The sequence below is a fragment of the Scylla paramamosain genome, unplaced genomic scaffold (genome assembly GCF_035594125.1).
Source record: "Scylla paramamosain isolate STU-SP2022 unplaced genomic scaffold, ASM3559412v1 Contig66, whole genome shotgun sequence".
Taxonomy (NCBI): Eukaryota; Metazoa; Arthropoda; class Malacostraca; order Decapoda; family Portunidae; genus Scylla; species Scylla paramamosain.
The window spans coordinates 90,001-117,432 of NW_026973731.1; the positions used below are offsets into that span (position 1 = coordinate 90,001).

The 27,432-nt window shown below is 42.5% G+C and overlaps 1 protein-coding gene and 1 long non-coding RNA gene across 2 annotated transcripts in view; both read right to left on the reverse strand.

Moving 5' to 3' along the window:
- Window positions 1-2,767, reverse strand: part of LOC135098480 (RB1-inducible coiled-coil protein 1-like) — a 34,119-nt gene extending 31,352 nt beyond the window's left edge. The window contains exons 1-2 of the mRNA XM_064000879.1: window positions 2,592-2,767; window positions 2,104-2,242 (exon numbers count right to left, since the gene is read on the reverse strand). The gene's annotated coding sequence lies outside the window, so the exon portion shown is untranslated. The remainder of the gene's footprint in view (window positions 1-2,103; window positions 2,243-2,591) is intronic.
- A 3,682-nt stretch (window positions 2,768-6,449) lies between these two features.
- LOC135098483 (uncharacterized) overlaps window positions 6,450-27,432 on the reverse strand; it is a 31,859-nt gene continuing 10,876 nt past the window's right edge. The window contains exons 2-3 of the long non-coding RNA XR_010267035.1: window positions 10,224-10,352; window positions 6,450-7,005 (exon numbers count right to left, since the gene is read on the reverse strand). This is a non-coding gene — a long non-coding RNA (uncharacterized LOC135098483). The remainder of the gene's footprint in view (window positions 7,006-10,223; window positions 10,353-27,432) is intronic.

A 27,432-nucleotide genomic window follows, 5' to 3' on the forward strand; every position in this document is an offset into this window, starting at 1 on the left:
AGGTTAGGTTAGGTTAGGGGTGGGTCAGGCTAGGTCGGCACATCACCTGTGGTACAAATGCATCAAAAACACCTTTGGTCATTTTTCTTATAGCATCCCCTTAGTTATCCTGCTAAATTTGCAGCTACAACCAACACTGCTTTACTTCTTGCACCATACCCTAACCTAACCTAACCTAACCTAACCTAACTTAACCTAACTCTAACCTAACCTAACCTGACTTAAGCTAACCTAACCTAACCTAACTCTAACCTAACCTGATCTAACCTAACCTGACTTAAGCTAACCTAACCTAACTCTAACCTAACCTAATCTAACCTAACCTAACCTAACCTAACCTAACCTAACTCTAACCTAACCTAACCTAACTCTAACCTAACCTAACCTAAGCTAACCTAACCTAACCTAACCTAACCTAACTCAAGGCACTAGCTGCATCAGACAACAACAAGAGGTGCCCCTGTGTTGGCAAGCTTCCCACTGCCGCAGCGCCAGTCACACTGCGGCCGTCAAGGAGAAAGCACATGGGCACCTTCTCTCTGTCCCAACAACTCGTGTGGCTTGACATGCGCACGCACACACACACACACACACACATATTTATTTACACACACACATATATTTATTTACTTATGTGTGTGTGTGTGTGTGTGTGTGTGAGTGTAGTGAGCAGTGTTGTTTATAGAAAGTGTGTTTACTTCAAGATTATTCAAACCATTTGTGTGTGACATGCACATTTGCGACAAGCCAGCGACAACTTTGTTTGTTTGGGCAGCACGTTAATTTTAGCATTGAGAACAGAGAAGGCTTCCGTGCTGGAACACGCTGCATGCCACTCACCAAACCACTCACACTAATCCCACTCATTTTCTTCACCTACAAATACAAGTTGTTGCAAATGTCATAATTTATTGATTTATTTCATCAGTGTAGGTGGTTTTCAATGACACAACTCCAATTCTGCACTGCACATTGTTTGTTTGTTTGTTTGTTTGTTTGTGTTACCGTGTCTTAGTTGTTCACACCATAAAAAGGGTGAGTGTTCAGTGGTGGAGCGTGAACACCTTGCCTCAGAGGAAAGGGTCAATGCATGGTGGTGTGTTGGTGTTGCACATGTTCCTGTCCCTTGCTAATGTTCAACAGTCAACAAAAGGTGCACTCAGTAATTGCAAAGGAGAAAAATGACTTTAAATCTACAGCTGTGTTTACTGACCAGCGCACCACTGGTGTGCCAAGCCCCACACACCAGTGTGCTCACTGCTGCACCCGTCCACCTGTCCACGGTGCACAACAACCTCACGGCTTAACACAACACAACACAACACAACACAACACAACCTAACTCAACATAATATTACTAAACCTAACCTAACAAAACCTAACCAAACCTAACTTAACCTAACCAAACCTAACTTAACCTAACCTAACATAATATTACCTAAGTTAACCTAACCAAACCTAACTTAACCTAACCAAACCTAATTAACCTAACCAAACATAATATTACCCAACCTAACCTAACCAAACCTAACCAAACCTAACTTAACCTAACCAAACCTAACTTAACCTAACCAAACCTAACCAAACCTAACCTAACCTAACTTAACCTAACCAAACCTAACTTAACCAAACCAAACCTAACCATACCTAACCAAACCTAACTTAACCTAACCAAACCAAACCAAACCTAACCAAACCTAACCAAACCAAACCTAACCTAACTTAACCTGACCAAACCTAACCAAACCAAACCTAACCAAACCTAACCATACCTAACCAAACCTAACTTAACCTAACCAAACTTAACCTAACCTAACCAAACCTAACCTAACCTAACCAAACCTAACCTAACCAAACCTAACCAAACCTAACCTAACCAAACCTAACCAAACCTAACCTAACCTAACCTAACCAAACCTAACCAAACCTAACTTAACCTAACCAAACCTAACCAAACCTAACCAAACCTAACCAAACCTAACTTAACCTAACCAAACCTAACCAAACCTAACCCAACCTAACCTAACCTAACCAAACCTAACCAAACCTAACCAAACCTAACTTAACCTAACCAAACCTAAAGTGAAACAAGAATTGACTTACTGGTTCACAATTGCTAGGTGAAGCAAGCAACAGTTTACGAGACGCTGGCGAGACTCAACTTCCTTCCTTCCTTCCTTCCTTCCTTTCTTTCCTTCCTTCCTTCCTTCCTTTATTTGTCACGAATTGTTCTCCTTCCTTCCTGCAGACACAACACTTAATGATATTCACAAAACTAATAAAAACAGGAGGAGGAGGAGGAGGAGGAGGAGGAGGAGGAGGAGGAAGAGGAGGAGGAGGAGATAATTATACGGAAAAAGAGACCAAGGAGAGAGAGAGAGAGAGAGAGAGAGAGAGAGAGAGAGAGAGAGAGAGAGAGAGAGAGAGATCAGGAAATTAAACCTTAGTAGTAGTAGTAGTAGTAGTAGTAGTAGTAGTAGTAGTAGTAGTAGTAGTAGTAGTAGTAGTAGTAGTAGTAGTTTTCGTTGCGTGTGTACGAGAGAGAGAGAGAGAGAGAGAGAGAGAGAGAGAGAGAGATCGCCCTCACTCACCAGGCAGAGGAGACAGCAGCGGCCTGAGAGGTGCCTTCAAAAGACACACGCACACACACACGCACACACACACAGGCAGGCTCACACGCACACACAGACACACATACACACGGACAGCAGGAGGAGCAGCACTGTGACAAAGGTAAACAAGGCAACAATGACGATGATCTTGTTCTTGATCTTGTTGTTATTCTTCTTGTGACGTCTTCCGCAGATCAGCTACTTGAGAGCACGGGGTCAACATGTCTCCTCTAATTTAACACCTAAACTCCCTCAGGCGTACTTCCCAGGCGTGCACAAGGGACTTTTTCATCTCTTTTAGGGTCCCTTCCCTTTCTTCCTTGCCACGACACACTGGCAGCACTGTCAGCGTGCCTCTGTGTGTGAGCTGGAGGAGGCAGTAGACACCTGCTGAAACGATAATTACTCCCAGTGAGGTGTGCAGCACTGTTCAGGGGGTGCTGTGAACTTATCATTAAACCCAGCTGTGACCTCACTGAATGTTTCCCTTTGTGTCTCACAACACAAGGGGGCAGTCACAGCCTGCCCTCTAAAGACAACTCTCTTCCTCCACACAAAACTACAAGCACCTAATAACACACACACCCTTCACTCTAAAATTTTAAAATCATGACGACTCCTACACCAGCCTCGGAGTCCCCATCTGGTGAGGGGACCATAAATGTCCCCAGGTCGGACTGCCCTTCTGTCGACGACCCTAAGTGTCTTGCCACCCCCCTCAACTTTTTCTTCATTAACTTGTGCAACATTCGCGGTCTAAGATCTAATTTTCAATCTGTAGAACACCACCTCTCCTCTTCTAAACCTCATCTTCTTTTCCTCACTGAAACTCAGGTGTCTGAGGCAACTGACAGTAGCCCCTTTTCTGTTCCCTCCTACTTTCTCTATCCTCATTTTCGATCCAAAGCTGGATGCTGCGTTTATGTGCGCAATGACTTAACCTGCTCCCGTGCCCACGCTCTTGAATCTTCTGAGTTTTCCACCATCTGGCTACGACTACAGAGTCACTCTCATACTAAATTTATCTGTGCTGTATACCTCTCACCTAACTCCTCTGACTATAAGAAATTCTTTGACTACTTAACTTCCAAAGTGGAGCACATTCTGACCCTCTTCCCTTTTGCAGAGATCTCCATTCTTGGAGACTTCAATGTTCACCACCAGCTTTGGCTTTCCTCTCCCTTCACTGACCATCCTGGTGAACTAGCCTTCAACTTTGCTATCCTCCATGACCTAGAGCAATTGGTGCAACACCCTACTCGTATTCCTGACCGTCTTGGAGATACGCCCAACATTCTTGACCTTTTCCTGACCTCTAATCCTTCTGCTTATGCTGTCACCCTTTCTTCTCCGTTGGGCTCCTCCGATCACAATCTCATATCTTTATCTTGTCCTATCACTCCAATCCCTCCTCAGGATCCCCCTAAGCGAAGGTGCCTCTGGCGTTTTGCCTCTGCTAGTTGGGGGAACCTGAGGAGGTATTTTGCTGATTTTCCTTGGAATGACCACTGCTTCCGTGTCAGAGAGCCGTCTTTGTGTGCTGAGCGCATAACAGAGGTGATAGTGTCTGGCATGGAGGCGTACATTCCTCACTCTTTTTCTCGTCCTAAACCTTCTAAACCTTGGTTTAACACAGCTTGTTCTCGTGCTATACATGATAGAGAGGTGGCCCACAAAAGGTACTTAAGCCTTCCATCACCAGAATCTCATGCACTTTATATTTCTGGCTGGAACCATGCCAAGTCTGTTCTCCAACTAGCCAAAAACTCCTTCATTAACAGAAAATGTTAAAATCTTTCAAGATCTAACTCCCCTCGTGATTTCTGGCATCTAGCCAAAAATATCTCCAATAACTTTGCTTCTTCTTCTTTCCCTCCTCTACTTCAACCAGATGGCACCACTGCTATCACATCTATTTCTAAAGCTGAACTCTTTGCTCAAACCTTTGCTAAAAACTCTACCTTGGACGATTCTGGGCTTGTTCCTCCCTCTCCTCCACCCTCTGACTACTTCATGCCACCTATTAAAATTCTTCGCAATGATGTTTTCCATGCCCTCGCTGGCCTAAACCCTCGGAAGGCTTATGGACCTGATGGGGTCCCTCCTATTGTTCTCCGAAACTGTGCCTCCGTCCTTGCACCTTGCCTAGTCAAACTCTTTCAGCTGTGTCTGTCAACATCTACCTTTCCTTCTTGCTGGAAGTTTGCCTACATTCAACCTGTTCCTAAAAAGGGTGACCGTTCTAATCCCTCAAACTACCGTCCTATTGCTTTAATTTCCTGCCTATCTAAAGTTTTTGAATCTGTCCTCAACAGGAAGATTCTTAAACATCTATCACTTCACAACCTTCTATCTGATTGCCAGTATGGGTTCCGTCAAGGCCGCTCTACTGGTGATCTTCTGGCTTTCCTTACTGAGTCTTGGTCATCCTCTTTTAGAGATTTTGGTGAAACTTTTGCTGTTGCCTTGGACATATCGAAAGCTTTTGATAGAGTCTGGCACAAAGCTTTCATTTCCAAACTACCCTCCTACGGTTTCTATCCTTCTCTCTGTAACTTCATCTCAAGTTTCCTTTCTGATCGTTCTATTGCTGCTGTGGTAGACGGTCACTGTTCTTCTCCTAAATCTATTAACAGTGGTGTTCCTCAGGGTTCTGTCCTGTCACCCACTCTCTTCTTATTATTCATTAATGATCTTCTAAACCAAACTTCTTGTCCTATCCACTCCTATGCTGATGATACCACCCTGCACTTTTCCACGTCTTTTCATAGACGTCCAACCCTTCAGGAGGTAAACATATCACGCAGGGAAGCCACAGAACGCCTGACTTCTGATCTTTCTAAAATTTGTGATTGGGGCAGAGCAAACTTGATATTGTTCAATGCCTCAAAAACTCAATTCCTCCATCTATCAACTCGACACAACCTTCCAGACAACTATCCCCTCTTCTTCATTGACACTCAGCTGTCCCCCTCTTCTACACTGAACATCCTCGGTCTGTCCTTTACTTATAATCTGAACTGGAAACTTCACATCTCATCTCCAGCTAAAACAGCTTCTATGAAGTTAGGTGTTCTGAGATGTCTCCCCCAGTTTTTCTCACCCCGCCCCCCAGCTGCTAACTCTGTACAAGGGCCTTATCCGTTCATGTATGGAGTATGCTTCACATGTCTGGGCTGGTTCCACTCATACTGCTCTTCTAGACAGGGTGGAATCAAAAGCTTTTCGTCTCATCAACTCCACTCCTCTAACTGAGTGTCTTCAGCCTCTCTCTCACCGCCGCAATGTTGCATATCTAGCTGTCTTCTACCGCTCACTCAAACAATGCTACAACGTAAATCCCTTTGCTCTTCCTCACAAAATTTTGCGTTTGTTTAACTTTATCTTATTATTCATGAGCCACCCAAATAAGCGGTGCAGCCATTACGTCACTGGTATGACTGTATAAGTGCCCACATCTCCCCTGCCTTTGCTGCAGTGTTGCGGCACATCTCCTCTGTGTATTCCGTCACCAAGGAAAGTCAAGCGTGGCACAGTTTTGAGCGCAGTCCCCCGCAGTGACATTGGTGCAGTCACCCCTTCCATCAACACAGTCTTCAAAGAGAACGGCACAGATTGACGGTGACTAAAGCAAACTTACAAAGTCAACCTACAGTTAATAATAATGATAATAATAATAATAATAATAATGATAATAATAATAATAATAGTAGTAGTAATGGTAATAAGAGGAGCACTAGTGTAACTGAGGGTGCAGCGCGGCCTTTCACTTCCACCTGAAGGAAAATGAAAAGCAAGATTTATGTTTGTACAATCATTTTATTGAGAAGCAAAATGAGACAGTGTGAATATTGATAACTTTCGTGTTGTTAGTGAAGGAGCAATGCGTGGAGCGGTGTGTCCTGCCGCCAATATTCACACTAACAACCGCCACCATCACAACCCGCACTCTCAACTTTACATGTGTGTCTGTCTGTCTGTCTGTATGTGTGTGTGTGTCTGTCTGTTAATGGGCGTGTGTATGTGTTTGCTTGTCTACTCAAAAATAAATAAATAAATAAATGATGGTGGCAGTGGTGTGGTGTGTGGTGTGGTGCAGCAGTGCCGTGCCAGCACCACGCCACACTGCACCACAGTCACCTCAGCAGTGGGGCAGTGGCGGGCTGCCTCCTGCACCTCCTCCAGGCCCCGCACCACCTGGCCAGAGACACCAGGCCAACCACCACCACGCTGCCTGTCCCCGGGTAGCGTCACCACCGCCACCACCACCACCACCGCCGCCTGGCCAGACTGCCAGCACTCACCCTGGGAAAGGTGAAGCAGCACGGGGCTCCCTCTCTCCCATCACCTCCCTGGCAGTCTCCTCCCCGCATCTCTTGCACCTCAAACACAACTTGTTTTTTGTTGGTAATAATGATAATAAATTTAATTATGAAGTTTAATGAGCTTGTTTTTTTTTTTAGTTTTTTTTTTTTTAATGCAAAGTTAGTTAGTTTAATATAACTGATCTGATTACACTTTCTGCTGTTTGTTATTTTTAATGGAAGAAATTATTTTTGTTAACTGTGTAATGGAGTGCGTTGTGTCACGAACACTGGCCTGCTTCACAACAACAACAACAACAACAACAACAACAACAACAACAACAACAACAGCATGGCCTCACCACTCACACAAGCTTACTAAACAAAAAACAAAATAAATAAAACAAAATAAATAAATAAAAATAAATAAAATAAAGCAACAATAACTTTAATACAAAAAAAATATAATTTAAATCAAATAAATTATTTTTTTATATTTTAAGAAAAATCATGTTTTTTTTTCAATCTTGACAAACAGTCCCATTATTTACCTCATTGTAGCCCAATCCAGCCCAACCCAGCCTATTCCAGCCCAATCCAGCCCATCCCAGCCTATTCCAGCCCAATCCAGCTCACACCAACTAATTCCAGCCCAATCCAGCCTATTCCAGCCCAATCCAGCCCATCCCAGCCTATTCCAGCCCAATCCAGCTCACTCCAACTCATTCCAGCCCAATCCAGCCCATCCCAGCCTATTCCAGCCCAATCTACCTCACCCCAACTCATTCCAGCCCAATCCAGACCATTCCCGCCCATTTTAGCCCAATCCAGCCCATTCTAGCCCAATCCAGGTCATTCTAGCCCATTCCAGCCCAATACAGTCCATTCTAGCCCAATACAGCCCATTCTAGCCCAATCCAGGTCATTCTAGCCCATTCCAGCCCAATACAGTCCATTCTAGCCCAATACAGCCCATTCCAGCCCAATCCAGCCCATTTCAGACCCATTCTAGCCCAATCCAGCTCATTTCAGACCCATTCTAGCCCAATCCAGCTCATTCTAGCCCATTGCAGCCCAATACAGCCCATTCTAGCCCAATCCAGCTCATTTCAGACCCATTCTAGCCCAATCCAGCTCATTCTAGCCCATTCCAGCCCAATACAGTCCATTCTAGCCCAATCCAGCCCATTTCAGACGCATTCTAGCCCAATACACTTACCCACCACTCTGAAAACCAATCTCCCTCTCTCTCTCTCTCTCTCTCTCACCACCACCACTACTACTACTACTACTGCTGCTACCACCACCATCACCACCACCACTACTACTAGAGTCACGCAGGTAGAGGTTGGAGGGCAGCAGTTGGAGGTAACAGTGACCATAGGGAAATTTGGTACATTTTAGAATGGGAATAATAAACTGTTAGAAGCAAAAAGACTAGTAAAATACCTGACTTTAGGAAAACACACTTGAGGAATTAAAAAGGTACCTCCAAGGACTGGACTGGCAAGGGATGCAGGGTCAGGTCAGGTCAGGGACGGAGTTCAGAGAGATAAGGCAGGGTGAGACGCGAGGGTGCAAACGAACACAATACATTATAACACAACACAAAATATACTCCCTTCTTACAATACAATACAGTACAGTTCCCTCACTCAACTCTAACAACCCAAACAGACGCCTCATAACACGTGCCCATTACAACACAACTGCCCTACATAACATCACACACACACACACACACACACACACACACACACACACAGCAAGTCAGTATACGAGCAACAAATGAAACACGTGAGGAAGGATTTTAAGAGAATAGATAAAAATGTTGCAATAAATGATGAACGTGCAGTGAAGAGAAAAATAAATATTGCAGGGATTAATTTTGTACTTTATATATTGCTGTCAACATTAGGAGTAACAGCAGTGACACGTGGCATTAAATAATAACTATAGGAAATGAATGATAGGTCAATATATGTTTACAGTGCCTGATTGTGAATAAGTTTGAGTAATTGATTGATATGATTGGCTGAGTGGGTGAGGCAATTGAGTCATTAAGAAACCAAATGTGAATGAATGAATGAATGAATAAGAAAAAGAATAGATAAATAAATAAATAAGACAATCAAGGACTAACTTAATAGAATTTATGGTGGCATCGTTACTTATAAAACAAACAAACAAACAAACAAACAGTGTAATATTCTAGAAACATGAAAAAAATAAATAAATAAATAACTGGCCGAGAGACTGATGCGCAGGAAGGCAGTCAGACAAAGTGGCAAGCACACACACACACACACACACACACACACACACACACACACACACATGATAAAGGAGACTAACACAAAACTCAGAAATGAAGAATAATACTGCAAATTGAACGTAAGTTTGGGGCAAAATTGATCAGTTTTAGGCTGCGAGACTTGTGGTGGCGTGATCAAAGCTGGACTTTCATAGCCTATTATCTTTTCTGCACTGGACCTCTCTCTCTCTCTCTCTATCTATCTATCTATCTATCTATCTTTTCATCTATCTCTCTGTCTATCTCTATCTATCTATCTATCTATCATTTTACCTCACACAAGTGCATTATTATTTTTTTCCATCTCACCAGCATAGTACGTGTCTTTACATTCCCAGCATGTTGTGAAAGGCCAGTAAAGAGGAAGGGGGGGGGGGTAGCAACGCCTTTTCCTGTGTTTATTCCTTTTGTGTTTATTTATTGATTTATTATTAGAGACAGACTAAAGGTGATTTTACTGAGTCCTCGCTGAACCTTGATGAATGAACCTGGTTTTGTCATACGTATTTTGATAAGAATGACCGTTAGGTTAGGTTAGGTTAGTCTTTTTGTTGTTGTTGTTGTTGTTGTTGTTGTTGTTGTTGTTGTTAATGGTGAGATTGTGGTGGTTTTAATTTGCTGGTTGTTGCAGTTGTGGTGGTGGTAATAGTGGTGAGTAGTAGTAGTAGTAGTAGTAGTCGCACCACCACCACCATCACCACCACCACCACCACCACCACCACCAGTAACAGCAAAATTAGCATTAAAAATCAAACCATATCATATTAACTTACACCAATATGAAGTTGAGTCCCACGAGACCAAGGTAGGAGAACAATATATAGAAAAAACGCAGTAAAAGAAACTTAATATTATAAGACGGAGAACAGGGAGGCCAGTGTATCGTAAGAAGCATTACTAACAGGAGCCGTGTATTATAAGTCACAGTACAAAGACAGTACATTGTAAGGCATGGTACAGGAAGGGCAGTGAGGGGCGAGGCATAGTACTCACTGATGAACGGTGTGTCCTCAGCTGGCGGCAAGAACTCTGATGGTTAAGACGGACAGTGACGGTGAGTTGTGTTGAGATGCCCTGAGTCACCTTCTCCCGGATTCCTCGGCATATAGAACACCAAAGGAACTGCAGAAGACAGAGTGAAGGTACATGTAGGTGAAGAGTAAAGGTGATGCAGATGTTGTATATAGGCTGGTGGTGTTGATGGAGGTGTTCAAGTGCCAGATACAATAAGGTGACAAACAATATTCTGGGTTAGCAATCAAGAGAGGTACGTTTTCTACAGGGAATGCCACTTGTAGGTCTCGTCACGTAATGCAACAATCTATATTTTGTCATGTTCCTGTGGTGATGATGGAGGAGTGCAAGTGGCATAGGGGAGACACACGGTGATGTAGACAAGATTCCATATGGTCAATAGTCAGGATGGGGCTAAAAGATGCTATAATTTTCTCAAAGAGTGACGAGGCTGGATCAAATCAAGAAGGAATACATCAATAGCAAATACTTCCTGGTCTGTTTGAGAACTATTCCTAACTATCTGAGAAATCAACAAATTCTAACAAGCTAATTGGGAAATGAACTAACTCTAACAAGCTAAGAGGTCAATTAATTCCAACGGGGTAACTAAGAAATCAAATTCTAAAAAGCTGACTAACAAATCAATGAATTCACACGAGATAAAATCATTCTAGCAAGCTAATTAAAAACTCCAGCTTATCCTAACCTAACCTAACTAAGAAATAAAATCATTACAAAAAAATAAACAAGAAAATTAATCCAGTACGTTTCCACGCCACACAAGTTCCTCCCCCGCTGTTAGAGGAAGGGGAGACGATAAGGCTTCCAGCACGCCCCTCTGGCTCAAGGGCGTCTTGGCAATACTGGCGGGGTGCAAAGGTCACAACTCCTTGGCTTACGTTCAAATTGTCTTCACCAAGCCGGGGATTCGAACCCCGGATCCTACTAGTGTGTGTCGGGCGTTCTAAATGACTGGTAATAACAAAGTGGGTGGGCAATTTTACTTAGCGAAAATAAAAAACCGAGTACAATATAATATTTTACTATTTGTGGTGCAGATAACGAGTGTTTGTTTTTTGAAAGAGATACGCAGATATGAATTCTCAAGGACAGTAATCAGTAACGGATGAATGGAATACAAGAGTGACATAGGATCAATAATTAGGAGAGGAAGAGAAATAGTGGGTACAGCTACATTTAAAAGAGATAAGAAGGCACTGCATCTTAACAACAATGGTGAAGTAATCAGAACAGGGCGAGAAATAATGGATTTAAGCTTGAGAAACTTTGGTTTTTAAGATACGCAGGAGTGAATTTTCAAGGACAGTAGTCAGTAAGGGATGAATGGAAGATTACAAGAGTGACAAACAAAATATTTAGGGTTAATAATTAGGAGAGGAAGAGAAATAGTACATTTTGAAAGAGATAAGAAGGCACTGCATCTTAACAACAATGGTCGATCACTGTAATGGACTCAGTAATCAGGTTGTTAAGGCTAAAATAAAGCTACACAAATTTATGGATGAGGGTGACAGGTGCATGCAGGTAAGAATGCTTTATATACAGATTGCCACTTGTAAAATTATTGATGATCTCTCGTAAGTTGTCGTTCCTTTAATGTTAGCTTAGAACGTTATACACAAGGATGCTTAAGAGTAAACAATGAGATCTTCTATCACCTCTGTTGAATATTTTTTTTTAAGTTAATGCAAAGTTGTACACGAGTATTTTACTGGACTTTAAAGAAACCACAGCAATCCTTCTTCATGGACATAATAACGTAGAGATTAATAATGAAGATAGGGAGTAGACGAAAAGATGAAAGAAATGAAAGACATAGAATACAAAAAAAAAAAACAATCAATAATACAAAATAATAACAAAAAAATCAACACAATAAAAGGGAAATAGAACACAAAAGACAATTAAGAGGAAAATCACCACAAACTAATAAATATATATAAAAAAATACAAGGAAATACGCAAGAATCGCAGAGGAGGAGTAGAAGGGAAAGACAGCCAGCCAGGAACACTTTGTCCTTAAAGGAGCAACCATACGATCTCATGTACCCGTCATGGAAGCCAGGCAGGAGGAGGAGGAGGAGGAGGAGGAGGAGGAGGAGGAGGAGGAGGAGGAGGAGGACACAACAAGTAAAAATCTGAAGAACTGAAAAATTAACAGTTTCTAAAATCTCTCTCTCTCTCTCTCTCTCTCTCTCTCTCTCTCTCTCTCTCTCTCTCTCTCTCTCTCTCTCTCTTTACTTATTGAATTATGTAGATGAAGGAGGGAGTAAGAGAGGGAGGGAGGGAGGAAGGGAGAAAAGAAGGGAGGAAGATATGTTAGCGTAAAGAAAAGAGGGAGGAAAAGAGAGAGAGAGAGAGAGAGAGAGAGAGAGAGAGAGAGAGAGAGAGAGAGAGAGAGAGAGAGAGAGAGAGAGAGAGAGAGGCACCAAACCCTTACACCCAACCAACCACACACACACACACACACACACACACACACACACACACACACACACACACAAGAAGTTATACACTGAATCAATTAATAAAACAGGTTAGGGGGGCGCACCTGTGTCAGACTGGAGTAATTAATTAGGTAAAAATGAAGAAGAAAACATTAGGAAGAGATAAATAGATAATATATAGAGTCTACCTGTGGAATTAGATAAGATATAGTAATGAGAGAGTGTAGAGGTGAAAATTGATAAGCATGTAGTTAAATATTGAGGTGATATTGTGCATGGGAAATATATTAGCAAGTTAACAGAAAGTAAGTTATAAGTAGATTTGTAATGCAGAGAGAGAGAGAGAGGGAGAGAGAGAGAGAGAGAGAGGTAGTACTGAATGGAAAATTGATAGACTGTTAGTAGAAATGACTGTTTTTTTCCTTCTTTCTTCTTTCTCTTCTTAATTTCTCTTTCCGTGACTTTTTTTCGATCTCTCCTCTTCTTTCTCTCTCTTTCCCTCTATATCCTCTTCTTTTTCTTTTTCTGTATTTTTTTTTTTTGTATTTTTCCTCTTCTTTCCCGTGATTTTTTTTTTTCAGCCTCTCCTCTTCTTTCCCTCTCTTTTCCTCTCTTTCCTCACTTTTTTTTCCGTAAGTCTCCTCTTGTTTTCGTCTTTTCCATGATTCTGGACTTTTTTCTCCCTCTCCTCCTTCACTTTCCTCATCATCATATCTCGTGGAGTAGTATCTTCTGCGCCTCCTTCTACTCCTTCGCCTCAAAATAAGTAAAGTTCTGACCAAGTATCTGCTATCGTCAAAAGAACTTATAAATTTGCCTAGTTTCATTTTCTCTCCCTCTGAGCTACTAACACACTGAATGGCTAAAATCTGACCTCTTGACTGTTAATGACACATGTTTCTCTTCACTTGCGTTACTTTAGATAAATAATATAGACCTGAAATTGAACTTCAGGCCCCGGGAGGTTCTAAACATTATTTACGTCTTTTGAAACTATTGTCTCAGATTCCTTCTTATTTTCATTCGTTCGTGGCAGTGACAAGTAGATCAAAGGATTTAATGTAAGCGTAGTGTGTGGTTTCAAAGCGCAAAGTGATCGAGTCTCAATTGTTTTAGTGCCCCAGTCAGAATCGTAAAGGAAAGTGTGTGTGAACATGGGGTGCTGACATAAATTTTAGGGTGTACTGAAAAATGCTGCGTATTTTATAAAGGGGGTAGAATGTAAACTATTTGCAAGGCACACCAAACCATCGGGAGTGTCAGGAGTGATCGAGTCTCAAATGTTTTAGTGGCCCAGTCAGAATCGTGCTGACATAAATTTTAGGGTGTACTGAAAAATGCTGCGTATTTTGTAAAGGGGGTAGAATGTAAACTATTTGCAAGGCACACCAAACCATCGGGAGTGTCAGGAGTGATCGAGTCTCAGTTGTTTTAGTGCCCCAGTCAGAATCGTGCTGACATAAATTTTAGGGTGTACTGAAAAATGCTGCGTATTTTGTAAAGGAGTACAATGTAAACTCTTTTTGCAAGGCACACCAAACCATCGGGAGTGTCAGGAGTGATCGAGTCTCAAATGTTTTAGTGCCCCAGTCAGAATCGTAAAGGGAAGTGTGTGAACATGGGGTGCTGACATAAATTTTAGGGTGTACTGAAAAATGCTGCGTATTTTGTAAAGCGGGTAGAATGTAAACTATTTGCAAGGCACACCAAACCATCGGGAGTGTCAGGAGTGATCGAGTCTCAAATGTTTTAGTGGCCCAGTCAGAATCGTGCTGACATAAATTTTAGGGTGTACTGAAAAATGCTGCGTATTTTGTAAAGGGGGTAGAATGTAAACTATTTGCAAGGCACACCAAACCATCGGGAGTGTCAGGAGTGATCGAGTCTCAGTTGTTTTAGTGGCCCAGTCAGAATCGTAAAGGGAAGTGTGTGAACATGGGGCGCTGACATAAATTTTAGGGTGTACTGAAAAATGCTGCGTATTTTTGTAAAGGGGGTAGAATGTAAACTATTTGCAAGGCACACCAAACCATCGGGAGTGTCAGGAGTGATCGAGTCTCAAATATTTTAGTGGCCCAGTCAGAATCGTAAAGGGAAGTGTGTGAACATAAAATTTAGGGGGGACTGAAAAATGCTGCGTATTTTGTAAAGGAGTACAATGTAAACTCTATTTGCAAGGCACACCAAACTATCGGGAGTGAACTTTTATATATGATCAAGTTAACCTTATTTTGAACTGTTAATACAACTGTAGTTAATATAACCAGATATTAGAATTAACGGGGGGGGGGGGAGTGTCCAGATTAGACGCAAGGGGTGCTGAGGTCGCAAAGAAAGAGTTAAGAAATGTTAGTAGTCTATGAAGAGATGAAGAAGTAAGTGTCACATTGTCATTGGCAGTAAAGTGTTAACAAAGGTACAAGAATAGAAAATTTGAACTTTGCTACACTATAAATGAGAATAAAACAGGGAACTTTGAACTTTGCTACACTACAAATGAGAGTAAAACAGGGAACTTTGAACTTTGCTAGAATAAAACAGAACTTTGAACTTTGCTACACTACAAATGAGAATAAAACAGAGAACTTTGAACTTTACTACACTACAAATGAGAGTAAAACAGGGAACTTTGAACTTTGCTACACTACAAATGAGAGTAAAACAGGGAACTTTGAACTTTGCTACACTACAAATGAGAGTAAAACAGGGAACTTTGAACTTTGCTAGAATAAAACAGAACTTTGAACTTTGCTACACTACAAATGAGAGTAAAACAGGGAACTTTGAACTTTGCTATAAAACAGGGAACTTTGAACTTTGCTACACTACAAATGAGAGTAAAACAGGGAACTTTGAACTTTGCTACACTACAAATGAGAGTAAAACAGGGAACTTTGAACTTTGCTAGAATAAAACAGAACTTTGAACTTTGCTACACTACAAATGAGAGTAAAACAGGGAACTTTGAACTTTGCTATAAAACAGGGAACTTTGAACTTTGCTACACTACAAATGAAAGTAAAACAGAGAACTTTGAACTTTGCTATAAAACAGGGAACTTTGAACTTTGCTACACTACAAATGAGAGTAAAACAGAGAACTTTGAACTTTGCTATAAAACAGGGAACTTTGAACTTTGCTACACTACAAATGAGAGTAAAACAGAGAACTTTGAACTTTGCTATAAAACAGGGAACTTTGAACTTTACTACACTACAAATGAGAGTAAAACAGGGAACTTTGAACTTTGCTAGAATAAAACAGAACTTTGAACTTTACTACACTACAAATGAGAATAAAACAGAGAACTTTGAACTTTGCTATAAAACAGGGAACTTTGAACTTTGCTACACTACAAATGAGAGTAAAACAGGGAACTTTGAACTTTGCTATAAAACAGGGAACTTTGAACTTTACTACACTACAAATGAGAATAAAACAGGGAACTTTGAACTTTGCTACACTACAAATGAGAGTAAAACAGAGAACTTTGAACTTTGCTATAAAACAGGGAACTTTGAACTTTGCTACACTACAAATGAGAATAAAACAGGGAACTTTGAACTTTACTACACTACACACAGGCAACGAGGGACAGAAACAGCTAAAGAGACAAGAGGAATATAAATTAAAAGAAGAGGAAATAAAAAGAAAAAAAGAAGGAAAAAATGAGGATAAAAAGAAAGGGAAAAAAAAAACAGTTGTTGGTATATAGAATAACAAAAAGTTTATAGAAAAGAGGATTATTAATTATGTTACTGGAGAAAGAAAAATAAAGGAAAAAGAAGCTTGAAAAGGAAATAGAACAAAGTAGATGCGTAAATAAAGAAAGGAATTTATTACACAAAATCGAATTACAAATTATTGGAGAAAGAAAAATAAAGGAAAAAGAAGCTTGAAAAGGAAATAGAACAAAGTAGATGCGTAAATAAAGAAAGGAATTTATTACACAAAATCGAATTACAAATTATGTTGTTAGACAAGGAGAAAATAAACAAAAATAAATAAAAATAGAGAAAAATGAATTAGCATGAGAGAGAGAGAGAGGGAGAAAAAAAAAAAAAGGGTTGATGCATAGAAATAAGAAAGGAAAATTATTATATAAAGAATTATGATTGATTCTTGTTCCTATCTACACTACAGAGTCAGGAATGGTTTTGTCCCCACCGAGAAGTTAATATACACAGGAAGAAATGATAAAATATTAATAACAAACAGACAAACATGATGACTAGATAATAATGATGCAAAACTAAAAGATTATTTTACATCAACAATCTGAGAAATTAATGTCCACACGCAGAACAGATAAATATCAAACGTAAATAAATTAACACCAAAATAATAATAATGATACAAAAATAAGACGATTAATATTTCAGAAAAAGTTACAAAATGAGAACAATTTATGATCACTTTCTCGTCTAAATAATTAGTTCACACAGGTTCGGCTCGATACATCAAAGGTTAATATAGAAGAAGAAGAAGGAGAAGAAGGAGAAGGAGAAGGAGAAGGAGAAGGAGAAGGAGAAGGAGAAGGAGAAGAAGAAGAAGAAGGAGAAGGAGAAGGAGAAGGAGAAGGAGAAGGAGAAGAAGAAGAAGAAGAAGAAGAAGAAGTAATAATAATAATAATAATAATAATAATGATAATGACAACAACAACAACAACAACAACAACAACAACAATAAAAACAAGGTAATTACTTTTCTAACAATACTACCAAGAGAGAGAGAGAGAGAGAGAGAGAGAGAGAGAGAGAGAGAGAGAGAGAGAGAGAGAGAGAGAGAAGAAGAATCAGAACCAGTCTCACCTGTCCAATTAACAAAGGTAAATAAGAGATAAACACTAGGGGGTAGATACAACCACCTGAACTGAATAATTTTACACGAAGAAGGTCATTAAGACTTCCCATCGCCATAGAAGGAGAACCAACATTAATAACCTTCTCACGTAAGGGGTTAACACAGACAGGTAAGGAGATAAAAGGTAAATAAATACATAAATAATTCAGTAACAATCACACAGAAGGAATTTTACTTACTGAAATACAAAACCCAGACAGTAAAGAGAGTAATTTTCTCGTTTTTCACTCGAGTTATCAATAAAAAGAGGTGGAAGAGAAGAGGTCAGGTTCAATTAAAGGTAAATACATAAAGAAAGGCAAAAAATGTTATAGGAAATAGGATTATTGTCTCTCGGAAGTAAACAAGGACAGCTAAATTCATAAAGAAAAGCAAAAATGTTATAGGAAAGAGGATTATTGTCTCTCGGAAGTAAACAAGGACAGCAAGGAATAATAATCATTTTCTCACCTCAAACAGTAAAGAGAGTAATGTCCTCGTTTTTCACTCGAGTTATCAATAAAAAGAGGTGGAAGAGAAGAGGTCACGTTCAATTAAAGGTAAATTCATAAAGAAAGGCAAAAAATGTTATAGGAAAGAGAATTATTGTCTCTCGGAAGTAAACAAGGACAGCTAAATTCATAAAGAAAAGCAAAAATGTTATAGGAAAGAGAATTATTGCATCTCGGAAGTAAACAAGGACAGCAAGGAATAATAATCATTTTCTCACCTCAAACAGTAAAGAGAGTAACTTTCTCGTTTTTCACTCGAGTTATCAATAAACATAGGTGGAAGAGAAGAGGTCAGGTTCAATTAAAGGTAAATTCATAAAGAAAGGCAAAAAATGTTATAGGAAAGAGGATTATTGTCTCTCGGAAGTAAACAAGGACAGCAAGGAATAATAATAATTTTCTCACCTCAAATAGTAATAGCCACAGGTAAGACAGGTGCAATTAAAGGTAATTATATAAACGGAATAGCAGGAAATATTACTAGATTATTATTTATTAACAATTTAATAGAAAGTTATGGGTAGTACCTCTCCTCTCACCTTACCTATTAATAAACAATGATGAAGGACAAGATGACAGGTGGAACTAAAGCTAGAGTTACTTAAAAAAAAAAAAAAAAAAGATAATGTTTTGCGAAAGAGGATTCCTGTCTTTTTTATCTACATGTAAAAAGAGAACGAGGAATAATTACCTTGTCATTTAAAATATTAATAGTAACAGGTAGGATTAAAGATTAATAAATAAAAAAAAAAAAGATGAAAAGTATTATCTTAACTACTCAGTAAAAAAATAAGGAATAAATAATTTTCTTCTCACTAACAACACTCACAGGCAGGACACGTACAGTAACTCCCAAAACTATCTTTAAAAAAATAAAAGGTTTACATTCTGACAATGAACGATATTATTTGACACGTTTGGTGATCACGGTGGCAACAGTTGGCAGCCCTGCACACTAGGGATGGTTGTCGTACATAATAACCTAAGCAATAGATCGAGCAGGAAGCAGGTGTCATACTGCTCAATATGCCAGTTGCTGTACACTCAAAGGTTACTACATAAACAACAGGAAAAATGTCATACGAAAAAAGAATCTATATATAAGGAAATGCACAGATAAAATAGCAAAATTATAATACAAAAAGATGATATTTATTTTTTAAACTACACAATTAAAAGTTCAGAAAAATATATTTCTTCTCACTTTAGCTATTAACTGTTTATTTATTTATATTACCTATTAATTTATACAGTATTATTATATTTCATAGAGGGAGTGCCACGTGTAAGCCTGGTCGCTTCTTGCAGCTTCCATTATTTATTAGGTTCCTATGTTCATTTTTTTGGATTTTATTGTTTTTTTTTTTTGTTTCTTTACTTTCAATTTCTTCTTTCTTGATTTTTTGTTCATATTCTGATTTTATTTCTTCTTCATTCTTGTTTTTAGTCGCTGATGACTTTTTTTGTTCATTTTCTTTTATTTTCTCTTCCACACACACACACACACACACACACACACACACACACACACACACACACACACACACACTTTCTCCTTTCGTCCATGTTAGAATCCACATATGCACGCGCGCACGTACTCACGCACACACAAACGCACGTAAGACAATTAATCATGACTTTGAATATTATATAAGTTTTGCCAATACATACACGCATTCATACAAATGACTTCTGCATGGCTATACATAGAGGTACATATTCACACATATTTCATCATAACTTTGAACATTGTCACTATTATGATGGCCTTCTACATGGCCAAACATACACCTACATATTCACACACATTTTATCATGACTTGGAACATTGTCATGGCTACATATCCATCCATGCACATTTCATCATTGTTCGACTCTTGACCAGCAGGGGCACAGGAAACGCAGGTAACAGTGCAGGTGTTTATTCACAGAAGGTGTGAACAGAAGGCTGGAGGTAGGTGATCTCTCGGCGCCAGGCCGCGCACTTCAACTTAACACTTATGACTGAAGCCTAGCTCGTTCACTCATACACGTATTCATGCCTCACACAAGTCTCGCTCATTCACTCGTTCACACAACTAGCTAACAACCACACACCTCCCCCGAGACATAAGGAAGATTCCTTATCTTTGTTATGGCTACCGTAACACATGAAACAAAGTTACAATGATTGAAGTACAGAAAACACGGTACATATACACAAAACAAACACAGCGTACAATGAACACGTACGACTAATCGTAGGTGCTACGGTGCCACCGCACCTGCAGTCGTCTCGGCTCCCTACGCTGTCGGCTGCTTCGACGCTCTGGTTGCTCTCGGCCACGGTGTACCCCGTTACCCTGATGCTCCGGGCTGCCGGGATGGTGGTGTTCCTCGTGACCCTGATGCTGAAGCGCTGCACCGCCATGAGCGGTGTGCTGCTCGACAGGAAGGGGAGCAAGAGGTCTGTGTGGGCGTAGGTGTCTTCTATTACGCCACATCACGCGACCGCTGCCCATCTTGATGAGGTAGTCTCTCCTTCGCCCAACAGCCACGATGACACCCAGGCGATCCCAGAGGCCTGTCGTGTGATCTTGAACGTCGACGTGGCCACCGAGGTGCAGGAGAGGAAGAGTACGGGCGGACGCGTCGTGGCGAAGTTTCGCTTTCTTCCTCAGTCGCTCTGCCTTGGCGTCGCACTCATCAGCAGCGCGCTGCCACTGCTGAGCGTATGAGCGATGATGAGCCGGGACACAGGACCTCATAGGATGACCGAAGAGGACTTGTGCTGGTGATCGCCCTTCCGCCCTCGGAGTGTTGCGCAGTTCCAGCAACCCGCGAGCGAACGCATCCTCGTCCAGGTGTCCCTGCTGTGTGGTCGTGAGGATCAGCTTCTTCACGGACTTGACCGCTGCCTCGGCGTGACCATTGGAGCGTGGATAATGAGGTGAAGATACACGATGCTCCACCCCCCATCGAGCCAGGAAGCGCCGTACCGATGAAGAAGTGAACTGCGGTCCACCGTCAGTCCTCAGGAGAACAGGCACGCCCGTGTCGGCGAACACACCCCGAAGGACACGAACGAGCTGATCAGCCGATGCTGGACGTGAGCATGCAGACACGTGAGGCCACCCAGACAAGCGATCTACATACACGAGGTATGTACGGCCTGCTGCGTGGAAGTAGTCTGCAGAAACTGACTCAAACACCCTGCTGGGTGTGTCTGTGTCCTGCCAGAGAGGTTCGTTGGCTTGGCTTGGTAGGAGTGGACGGCATAGTGAGCATCCAGAAACGACGTTCTCAACGTCTCTGTCCATACCAGGCCAGTACACCGTTTGTCGGGCCCGTCGCTTGGTGCGCTCCATCCCCTGATGACTGTCATGGAGTCGCTCTAGTGTTTCTCGGCGGAGGCTGTGAGGAATAAGAAGCCTCGGCCCGTAAACCACCAGGTCGTCGTCTACGGCCAGCAGACTGCGCACCGGCCAGTACGTACGCAAGCGGTGATCGAGGTCGTGGCAATGATCAGGGAAGCCCTCGATGATGACGTTCTTGAGCAAGCAGTACTCCCCGTCTCTTGCTGCTGCGGCACGTACCATTTCCACAGTCTGATCCTGGAGTGGTGCTAAGCGGACGCCGTCCTCATTGGTGGCAGATAACGCTGAGATGACCGCTGAGTGGAGAGGGTCGAGGTCACCAGAAGTAGCAGCATCCTCTTCCTCCACTGGGTCCTGTACTGGAGCACGTGAGAGGGCGTCGGGCACACAGTCTGTCAACTCGATGGCCATGGATCCACCAGCCATTGCACGTAAACCTTCCTTTGCTTCGAAGACGCTGGGAAAGGCCTTGATCACAGCAGCAGCGTGCCCCGCACGCTGCTGTGGCGTTGGGTCGTAGGAATGAGGCCAGCTGATCACTTCTGTGGGCGTAGATAGAGGTGGCTGCGAGGCGGTCGGGTACTTGATGGAGCTGTTGCCGGTGTGCTGTTCTTCCCTGCGTAGCGGTCGGATTTGAGCCGGAAAATCTTCGGGGAGGATTCCGAGAGCGATGGAATCGTACCAGCTAAGCAGCGCCCCCTTCACCTCCTTCACCACGCTCACAACAGTCTCAGCTTCCCTGTCGCCCAGTTGCAAGTGCGACGAGAAAGTTCCTACACAGGTGAGGGGGTGATTACCGGCAGCATAAAGTCCATCACCATCAGCGGGCGCCAAGCTGGAGGGCGGGATTCCAAGGAGTGTTGCCGTGTCGAGGCCAATAACGGTCGTTTCGGCCCCAGAGTCAGGAGTCCACGTAATCTTGTCTCTTCCAGCGGGATGTGTGGCGGTAATGAGCACCTGGGGCGCAGGTCGTGCCGTCACCGTCTTTGTGTATACGCCTGATAAGAGCTGGTATACACTGGCACTGGCTCCCCGCCTCGGGCCTGCACCGCGATGAGGAGAGACAGTTGAGGAACTCCTCGAAGCTCCTCGTCGTTTCCTCACTGTCTGCTGACATACACTCGCAAAATGCCCTCTTTTCCCGCAGTTACGACACACTTTATCTATTGCCTGGCATCCCCTTTTGTCACTGCGACAATCTTTGCCACAACGATAACAGCCCGTGGGGCTTGAGCCCCCGAAACTGCCCTTCCTGTAGTTCGAGACAGCGTTCACACCATGGCTCGAAGAGTGAGAGCCGCCCCTTAGTACTGCACTACACTGGTTAGCGCTCTCTGATGCTCTGCAAATATCTATGGCGTTTTCAAGGGTGAGTTTCTTGTTTTCCAGCATGCGTTTCAGAGCCACTTCGTCTCGTGTCCCAACGACAATTCTGTCACGCAGCTGATGGTTTATGCACTGGTCGCAAAAGTCACAGAAATTGGCGATTTCCTTTACAGCACATAAAAAGTCGTCAAAACCTTCTTGCGTTTCTTGCACGCGGGAGTAGAAGTCTCTTCTATCCATGATGATGTTGCGCTGGCTTCGCAGGTACTCACACATTGCATCGAGGATGGTTCTTAACTCCGCGTCTCTCGGTAAGCTTATCCCGTAGCGAAGTGTACGGGTCCACTCGTCGTCTAGGACAGCAGCGAGTGCCGCCCTCTGCTCAGCCAGGGAGAGACAGTCTATCCTGGCGAGGGTTACGTATCCTTCAAACTTATGGCGCCACGTGTCGAACTCACGTAAAGATGCTGACGCCGTTAAGTGAGGAATGATGGTGGCGGACGTCGGGAACCTCGCGCCCTGGGTAGACGTGCTGCGGGCTGTGGTTTCGCCTTCATTGCTCGCCGTGGTGCGACTGGGAGCTTGTGTCCCCACTCTCTCCAGCAGCTGGGTTAAACGCTCCTCGCGAGCCTGACTCTGCTCCGACTGTCGCGCTAGCAGGGCAGCCAGCGCCTCCAACTGCTTCTCCATTCTGCGCCGTACCCACTGCAGCCTTGTCCTGATCCTACTCACTGCGCCATGTTCGACTCTTGACCAGCAGGGGCACAGGAAACGCAGGTAACAGTGCAGGTGTTTATTCACAGAAGGTGTGAACAGAAGGCTGGAGGTAGGTGATCTCTCGGCGCCAGGCCGCGCACTTCAACTTAACACTTATGACTGAAGCCTAGCTCGTTCACTCATACACGTATTCATGCCTCACACAAGTCTCGCTCATTCACTCGTTCACACAACTAGCTAACAACCACACAATCATAACTTGCAATATTGTCAATGTTGTGATGTCCTTCTATATGGCTATACATATATATATATATATATATATATATATATATATATATATATATATATATATATATATATATATATATATATATATTCATCAGGACACACACACACACACACACACACACAAACACATATTAATAGACCATTTAATTTATTAAATGGCGCCTCACTGATGGGCGAAATTGTGGGCGTGGCGGCGGGCGTGGTGGGCGTGACGGTGGCCAGCGTGAGCGGCGTGGGCGGTGCGGCCAGCAGCCTCCAGACAGCCCCTGAGAAATGCCTCCGCGGCGGCCACCTGGGTGCGCGGGCCGCGCAGCAGCACGGCGCGAGACACCTTGTCTGTTGCTGGCGGCACTCTCACCTGCACGTCAGGGAACTCCTGCAGTAGTCTCCTGACAGTCGCGCCGGCGGGACCCACCACGTGGCACCGCTGGCGTGGCGTCACCACCACTTGCGCCTCGATCACCTCGGCCTGCCGCAGCAAGGCCTCGAGGCGCGCCAGGGCGGCGGGAACCTGCCGGGCAGGTCCGCACAACCTGATGGTGGCGGTGCGGGTGTCTGAGGGAGGCGGCTCACTCACTCGCACGCCAGCGAACTGTTGGCACACTTCCCGCAGTGTGGCGCCGCGTGGGCCGACGATGTAGCGCCGCATGTGGGGCGCTACGGCTTGAGTGGCCTCCTTCTCTTCCTCCTGCCAAGAGCGGCGCACGCTGTCCAGCGCACGCTGCTGCTTGGCTGCCTCACCCCGCTGCTTTCCTTTCCTCGCCTTGAGCTGCTGGCGTCGAGGAGATTCGATGGCGGCCTTCACCTCAGGCAGGCTACGTGCCTTCACCTTGGGCCTGTTCTTGCCGCGGCCCACCACCACGGGTCTGGGTCCTCAGGGGTCTTCGCCACAGCCTCCTGAGGCAGGTTAGGCAATGCCTTCACCTTCTTGGGCCTTTTCTTTTTGCAGCCCACCAACATCCAGCCCTCCGAGTCCCCTTCAGTGGCTTCAGGAGCGTCGGGGTCCTCAGAGGCCTTAGGGGCCTCCATTTTCATCCCTTCCTTACTACCCCCTCAAACCTCGGCCCTACCCACTCAAATTTTGCTAATTTCTTTTACTGCAAAATAAAATTTAAGGTGTCCTCTGATTGGTGGACTGGTGCGTGATCAACCCCAAGGTCACGGCCAGGAGAGAGTCGAGGCTCACCGCTCTCAGGTTCACTACATGTAAAGGCATCAACTGTACATAACAAGTGGCTGCACTAAACCTGTTATCTACACTATACGTCAATACTTAACACCTTATATCCTAATACACTGACAAACCACACACGCTGAAAAAAGAGACAGAGAGAGAGAGAGAGAGAGAGAGAGAGAGAGAGAGAGAGAGAGAGAGAGAGAGAGAGAGAGAGAGAGAGAGAGAGAGAGAGAGAGAGAGTGTGTGTGTGTGTGTGTGTGTGTGTGTGTGTGTGTGTGTGTGTGTGTGTGTGTGTGTGTGTGAGTGAATGACGCAGAAAAGCGACACCTATGACAGTCTATACACCTCGTCGGAGATTTAGGCTTTCATTAATATGATGCAATGAATCCTGGTTTTTCAGAATATGAATTGCAGTTTGGAGAGTATTCATATCAGTATTCATATCAGTATTGATATCAGTATTGATATTGATATTGATATTAGAGGCTCCTTGGAAAGGTTAGGGCACACGGGATAGATGGAAAGGTGTTAGGCTGGATCAAGTCGTGGCTAAGCGACACACGACATAGACTAGTAATAAACGCCTTGAAATCTGAGTGGGGTCATGTAATTAGTGGGGTGCCACAGGGATTAGTATTAGGGCCATTGTTGTTTTTAATATATATATATATATATATATATATATATATATATATATATATATATATATATATATATATATATATATATATATATATATATATATATATATATATATATATATATATATATATATATATATATATATATATATATATATATATAAATGACTTGGAAAATGAAATTAGTAGTGATGTTAGTAAATTTGTGGATGACACGAAGATAAGTAGATTAATTATGTGAGAATCGGATGCCATCGCCTTGCAGGCAGATTTAGATAGGATGAAGGAATGGACAGACAGATGGCAAATGCAGTTTAACATAAAAAAAAATGCAATGTACTTAGCATAGGTACAGGAAACCCACACAGTAGATACACAATAAACAACTCGGCTCTGGTAAGTTCAGGGTACGAGAAAGATTTAGGAGTTATAGTTAGCTCTGAACTCCGTCTAAGAAAGCAATGCATAGAGGCCAGAAACAAGGCAAATAGTGTATTAGGATTCATTTTTAGGAGTGTTAAAAGTAGAAGACCTGAAGTAATATTAAAGTTAGCGCTGGTCAGACCTCATCTAAACTACGCTGTGCAGTTCTGGTCCCCACATTACAGGAAAGATATAGGCCTATTAGAATCAGTACAGAGGAGAATGACTAAAAGGATACAGGGGATGAGGAGTGTTCCTTACGAGGCGAGACTGAAGCTATCAAATTTACATTCTTTAGAGAGACGTAGGTTAAGAGGGGACCTGATAGAAGTCTTTAAGTGGTAAAAGGGTTATAACAAGGGAGACGTAAGCAAAACTCTTAGAATCAGTAACCAGAACAAGACAAGAAATAATTGGTTCAAGCTGGAAAAATCTATATTTAAAAAGAGAAAGGAAGAAATTGGTTCTCAAATAGAGTGGTAGATGAGTGGAACGGACTCAGTAATCAAGTTGTTAGTGGTAAGACATTAGGGAGCTTTAAGAGAAGATTAGACGAATTTATAGATGAGGATGATAGGTGGAAATAGGTAGGTATATTTCATAGAGGGACTGCCACGTGTAGGCCTGATGGCTTCTTGCACCTTCCCTTATTTCTTATGTTCTTATGTTCTTAATAATCACTGGTAAATAACAAAAGGAAAACTTGAATTGAAGGTCAAAACGAAAAGAAAAATAGAACAAATCTTATACCAAAAAAAAATCATACATTTTGTTTAATTATGAAATGAAAAGAAAATAAGAAAAATCAATGGTCCTCTCACCTGAGCTGTTAACTTAACCCCAGGCAGGACAGGTACAATTAAAGGTAACCACATCAGCAAAAGAACACGAATATTATACAAAAAGAACATCTTTGTTAAGTAGTAATGGAATAATGAAAGACAAATACTTACATAAAACAACAGAAATATTATACAGAAAGGTCATTATTTTTCTTTAGCTACATTATAAAAACGTGAACGAGCAACAGCCAGCAGTAATTACACACTGGCTTGGGAATAAAGGTAGACAGGTGAGACTGAAGTGGTCTGGACGTGTCAGGAGGAGAGACGAGGAACATGTGGGAAGGAGGATGCTGGAGAGGTATGTACCAGGCGGGAGAAACTCAACTGGTGGGAGTGAAAAGAGAAAGACACGTGAATGTTTACTGATGTAATGAAAGAAGACATGCTTGTACTGAGTGTGACTGAGGAAGGGAAGAAGACCTGAGTGTGAATGAGGAAGTGTGACTGAGTGATGACTGAAGAAGTGTGACAGGAAGTGTGACAGGAAGTGTGACAGGAAGTGTGACAGGAAGTGTGACAGGAAGTGTGACAGGAAGTGTGACAGGAAGTGTGACTGAAGAAGTGTGACTGAAGAAGTGTGACTGAAG